Source organism: Micropterus dolomieu, linkage group LG06 (assembly GCF_021292245.1).
Source record: "Micropterus dolomieu isolate WLL.071019.BEF.003 ecotype Adirondacks linkage group LG06, ASM2129224v1, whole genome shotgun sequence".
Lineage (NCBI taxonomy): Eukaryota > Metazoa > Chordata > Actinopteri > Centrarchiformes > Centrarchidae > Micropterus > Micropterus dolomieu.
Window position 1 is genome coordinate 29,849,164 of NC_060155.1, and position 6,176 is coordinate 29,855,339.

A 6,176-nucleotide genomic window follows, 5' to 3' on the forward strand; every position below is an offset into this window, starting at 1 on the left:
CTGACCCCAGTCCCAGCTACCAGGCTGACCCCAGTCCCAGCTACCAGGCTGACCCCAGTCCCAGCTACCAGGCTGACCCCAGTCCCAGCTACCAGGCTGACCCCAGTCCCAGCTACCAGGCTGACCCCAGTACATCCCAGTACCAGCTACCAGGCTGACCCCAGTCCCAGCTACCAGGCTGACCCCAGTACATCCCAGTACCAGCCACCAGGCTGACCCCTGTCCCAGCCACCAGGCTGACCCCTGTCCCAGCCACCAGTCTGACCCCTGTCCCAGCCACCAGTCTGACCCCTGTATCTAGTCCGATTCACCTGTACAGGTGTGTTTGTATCAATATCGTCTCCACCCGTCTGTTCCGACAGGTTGCATTATAAGGAGCGTTTGGTGGCGCTGATTAACCGTTGCAGTGCCGACCCGGCAGTCCTCTTCAGCCCGGCAGAAATGATGGCGGAGCTGCAGCGCTGGCACGTCACTGTGCCGACCCGGAAACCAGACGAACCAGAGCCTCTGTACGCACACCGCCTCCGCCTGGTTAGTGACATCATCATCAGCATAAACAGTTAATCTACCACAATCCCTTAAAATCCCTTTAACTCTTAATTTCCCCTCAAAATATCTGGATGCAGAGATCCTTCCTCTGTCCTTTTCCCCTTCAACAGCCCTTAATTTGAAAAGCCCCTAATGAACACAGGAAGTAGAGTTTAATTTGAAAAGCCATTATCTGGACAAATTAATGGAAACAATGGACACATATATGAAGGGATTATCAAGGAGTTTTCTGCATGGATTAAGGGAGAAATGTACAAAATCAAAGATCATGTTTTGAATTAAAGTTCAAAGTGTGTTCATCGCCCTGATGCTGCTGCACACTGGAGGACACACAGGCAGATTTTGGGTCTGATTCAACCCGGCTCAAACGGAGGACAAAGAGGAGAGGAAACCACATAACTTGTAACTAAAGATTTATTTAACAAAATATAACAGAACACATAAAGATATAACGGATGCAAATCAGTAGTGTGTTGAGTGTCTGCGTGTGTGTACAGTGAAGTGTAAAGTTGATGATACACGGGGCAACTTTTTGTGGCCGAGAGGTGGGGGAAGGGGATTACGGTTGACGGCAACGTTGCCCTGCACGATTGCTTTAAAAGTTGCTCTGTGTACCATCAGCTTAATGAACAAAGCATGTGCCCAGGGAGAGAGCGAGAAACTGACTAACTCCAGCAGCTCATACAGCGAGGGAGCAGCAGGTAATAATCAGTGAGGCCTCAGAGAGGACGGTCCAAACAGGAAGTCACCTGGGCTGTCACAATCCCAACAGTCCCGATCCGAGGCGGGTTGGAACAGATTATTGGCCTAAACGATTCTGTAGTGTGAGGGTTTACAGACATAATCTGAAGGTCGCCGGCTGGATTCGTAATATTTATGAAATCGGGGGGCCGATCAGAAACCTGCAGCAGCCAATGAGAGCGAGCTGAGCGGGCGCCGTCCCCCAGCGTGTTCTGTATCTATCAAATGTATAAAGCTGCTGATTCCCTCTTCTCAGCCTCGAGTTCTTCCACAGTTTGATTGCCTTACAGTGCTACGCTCAGGGTTCCAGAGTTCACGGTACGACACTGTGGCAGTGACTCCAACGCACTCCACAGAGACACGAGTCTCACTATTACAAGTCAGTGTCCGTTCCTGATGATCTACTTCAGGATAAACCATGTCATGTTGCTTTAAATACTCTCTGCTGGTGCACATGGAAATGGCAGCAGGGATCTCTTGGTCCTCATCACAGACCTGAACAAACTCTCCTGAAGGGAAGCAGCCATTTCTGTCCAAGGGAGCCTCAGAGAGTCCCTGAGTCTAGGTCCCTGAGACAAGCAGAGATGAGATTAATCTGCATTGGAACATGTTCCTCCTCAGCTGTTGGCCGTTGGCCAGGATTAGAGAGGGCAGGGGAATCTTTGCTTCGTAACCTTTATATCCCTCGTTTCCTGAAATGAGCAGCGTTCCTTAAGTAATTTCTATAAAATGTCCATCTTTAATCCACTCAGGGCGAGACAGCATGAAACCAACAGAACAATAGAAAAGTGTGAACCTACAGGTAGCTTTAATAGGATTTGGTCCATTTCACCTCTAAACTGTGCAGACAAGTTATTATTGTATAGATGATATTATTTCACAGCTCGTTTAATGCGTCATTCATGACAGATTCACTTTGAGCATGTATTGATGATGAGCTGTTAACAGATACCGACTGTCATATTTTTATTGTGTCATGCTGCTTCCCATCAGCCAATCACAGCGCAGGATTCTGTCTGTGTCTCTTCAGACTCTGACCAATAGCGTTCCTCTCAGGAAACAGCGACGCTTTCCACTCAACGACGCCCTCTGACCTCTGACCTCTGCTGTGGCTCCTGGAGCTCCGCCCCCTCACCTGCTGCTGAGCGACTGACTGATTCTGCCCTCTCCTCACACAGCAGCCAATCAGGAGGCAGTGATCTGTGTCACCATAGTAACCACTAACTTTATTTCATTGGGGACATTTTGGAGACAAAGCCGCCATCAGTGAAGTCCCAGGAGGTTTTCATCTGCTGTGACATCACTGATAAGGTGTGTGGTCAGAACCTGCTGTGACATCACTGAGGGGGCGTGGTCAGTCGTGTTTCCAGGCTGAAAACAGATCAAAGTCCTCGCCTGTCTCAATCCCAGTGACATCATCAGTCTGCTGTTGGACCATGCAGCGAGCAGCCAATCAGAGTTTCACTTTTAAATGTTCATGTTGGTGTCGACTGAAGCGGCTGCAGCAGGCGTTAGCTTAATAAGCACTTTGAGACATCGTTCTAACGAGCTAACGATGCTAACATGTCTCCTCTGTACTTAAGTATCCACTTCTGCACCAGTTAGCCTTTGTTAGCATGTGTTAATGCAGGTAAACGTGTCTTCTGGATGGGAGTAGAACCCTCAACCTTCTTCTGCTTTATTTCTTTCTGCACTTTAACTGTTTGAATATTTAATAAATAATATCTTAATACACTTCCTCTCTTCTGTTTCCATGACAACCTGCTCATATCAGCCCTTTCACATCTTTGTCGAAGTCAGAATATGTTTAGTTTGCGGAGGTCAGAATCAGAGCGGAAAACATGAGATGATGACTTTTTGTCCAGCGTCAACTCACTCTGAAGTGTTTCAGCAGCGGAGCGTTCAGCTGCCCCACGTTGTTGACATGTTGTTAATTTGTCATGTTGTGTGCTTCAGCTACGAATAAGAGCTCTCTTAGAGCCAGTTCTGTTTTGTTTTGCCCGCCTGATTTTGCTGATTTGTTCAGATTTTGTTGGTTTGTTCAGTTGTCCTTGATTTTTGTGCTTCTAACATGGTTAAGTCGGTTACGTAGTTAAACTGCTTCTTTTTTTGTCTGTTTGAAGTGTGTTTATTGTTGATGTACAATCGGGTTTTATTTTGAAAATCAACCGAATTCTCTCTGTCGTTCTGTGTCTGACTTCCTGCCCAGCTCATCTGCTCTGTGCTTCTCAACGCAGCTTCCGTCAAAAATAGACTGCTCGGGATGTCGGAGCCTGAAAACCTCCTCCCGGCAGCCTAAAGCTCCTGTGCTCGCGGCGTAAACACCAACACTTCCTCAGGCCCGCACTCCGGGTCCAGCGCAGTTCATACACCAGGCTATACAAACATACAAAAGGTTTTTCACACCAAAAGAAATCCAGACTAAGAGGATCTATCCTTCCAACGAACAGGGGAGGGGGTCTACGCCACCACTTATCCCCCACTTACAATGCTGTCCTTTCATCACTTCCCAGGAAACTCAACAAACGTAACCTATTGGCCTCAGGTGAAGATACCAACGATGGTCGTTGGGTCTCGGCCACAGGTAGTCTCAACGACTGTAACGACTGTCGTCACAGCAACAAGGAACACTAACGAACCGGCGGTATCGACGACCCGGGCCAACGACCCCACTGAGGTTAAATAGCTGAGTTTCCCTGCCAGTCAGTCAGAACTGAAGAAGTCCTTTGGATGAGGGACGAAACGTCTTCCAGTATTAGTATTAGTCTTTAGCTTTGACTTAGAAGTGGTCAGGGGTCGGGGCTAGCACCGTAGGAGAAAATGAAGTGTTTTAACATCCACATGCCGATGAAGTTGTTAGTGATGACCCTGATCAGTGAGATCAGGTTCAGATCGGAGACCTGAATCTGCTGGGTGTCACTTTGTTTTCTGCATTTCATTTACTCATTTAGCTGATGCTTTTATCCAGAGCGACTTACAATTGCTATACATGTCAGAGGTCTCATTCTGCTGGTTTCTTTTGAGGTTGTTACACTTTCATGAGGCGATCTCTGCCCTCTGTTACGGATTAAAGGAGCATTCTGCAAAGAAGGTTAAAGTCCAGCTTTATCCTCCTGAGTTTCTCTGATACTCCAGACAGGTATGGAATCACAATGTTGTTGCGTTTTACCTTCTTCTCCTCGTCCCCTGTAGTTTTGCTCTTCTTCCTGGATCTGGCTGTTTTCACAAAGGTCCATTTAGGGTCTCCACAGGCTGTGAGTGCCCCCTTCAGGTGCTTCTGTTCCTCTTCTCTGGCTTGGGCACTTGTTGGTATGTTTTCCGCTCTGTGTTGCAGGGTTCTGATGATTCCTAGCTTGTGCTCCAGTGGATGGTGGGAATCGAACAGTAGGTATTGGTCTGTGTGTGTGTGGGTTTCCTGTAAACCCCAGTTTGCAGGCTCCTGTCCTCTTCAATGTGTACAGCGCAGTCCAGGAAGGCCAAACTGTTGTTGTGAACATCTTCTCGTGTGAACTTGATGTTACTGTCCACAGAGTTGATGTGTTCTGTGAAAGCTTTTAATTTTGACCCAGGTGTCGTCCACATATCTGTACCTGTGTCTCATATGAGTTTGTGTCCGTTAGTAGTGTGTTTAGGAATTTACTGTTTAAATCTGACTGCTCCACTCCTCGTCCCGATGAAGATGAGTCATCTGTCTGTCTGTGGGCGTTTGGACAAATAAGGTCAACAAACAAACAAATATTCTGACCAACTGCAACTAGTGTCTGTGACCTCTGCAACTAGTCTCTCTGACCTCTGCAACTAGTCTCTCTGACCTCTGCAACTAGTCTCTGTGACCTCTGCAACTAGTCTCTGTGACCTCTGCAACTAGTCTCTCTGACCTCTGCAACTAGTCTCTCTGACCTCTGCAACTAGTCTCTGTGACCTCTGCAACTAGTGTCTCTGACCTCTGCAACTAGTCTCTGTGACCTCTGCAACTAGTGTCTCTGACCTCTGCAACTAGTCTCTGTGACCTCTGCAACTAGTGTCTCTGACCTCTGCAACTAGTCTCTGTGACCTCTGCAACTAGTCTCTCTGACCTCTGCAACTAGTCTCTCTGACCTCTGCAACTAGTCTCTCTGACCTCTGCAACTAGTGTCTCTGACCTCTGCAACTAGTCTCTGTGACCTCTGCAACTAGTCTCTGTGACCTCTGCAACTAGTCTCTCTGACCTCTGCAACTAGTCTCTGTGACCTCTGCAACTAGTCTCTCTGACCTCTGCAACTAGTCTCTCTGACCTCTGCAACTAATCCCCATACCTCTAAAACTAGTCCCCAGACCTCTGCAACTAGTCTTTCTGACCTCTGCAACTAGTCTTTCTGACCTCTGCAACTAGTCTTTCTGACTTCTGCAACTAGTCTTTCTGACTTCTGCAGCTAGTGTCTCTGACCTCTGCAGCTAGTGTCTCTGACCTCTGCAGCTAGTCTCTCTGACCTCTGCAACTAGTCTCTCTGACCTCTGCAACTAGACCTCTGACCTCTGCAGCTAGTCTCTCTGACCTCTGCAACTAGTCTCTCTGACCTCTGCAACTAGTGTCTGTGACCTCTGCAACTAGTCTCTCTGACCTCTGCAACTAGTCTCTCTGAGCTCTGCAACTAGTCTCTGTGACCTCTGCAACTAGTCTCTCTGACCTCTGCAACTAGTCACCAGACCTCTGCAACTAATCCCCAGACCTCTAAAACTAGTCTCCAGACCTCTGCAACTAGTCTTTCTGACTTCTCCAACTAGTCTCTCTGAGCTCTGCAACTAGTCTCTCTGAGCTCTGCAACTAGTCTCTCTGAGCTCTGCAACTAGTCTCTCTGACCTCTGCAACTAGTCTCTCTGAGCTCTGCAACTAGTCTCTCTGAGCT

The 6,176-nt window shown here is 47.8% G+C and overlaps 1 long non-coding RNA gene across 1 annotated transcript; it reads left to right on the forward strand.

Annotated features, from left to right (window-relative positions):
• The first annotated feature begins 206 nt into the window (after positions 1 to 206).
• On the forward strand, positions 207 to 3,024 carry LOC123972046. The gene is made up of 2 exons (XR_006825348.1): positions 207 to 531; positions 2,321 to 3,024. It is a non-coding gene; the product is annotated as an uncharacterized LOC123972046 (long non-coding RNA).
• The last annotated feature ends 3,152 nt before the right edge of the window (positions 3,025 to 6,176 follow it).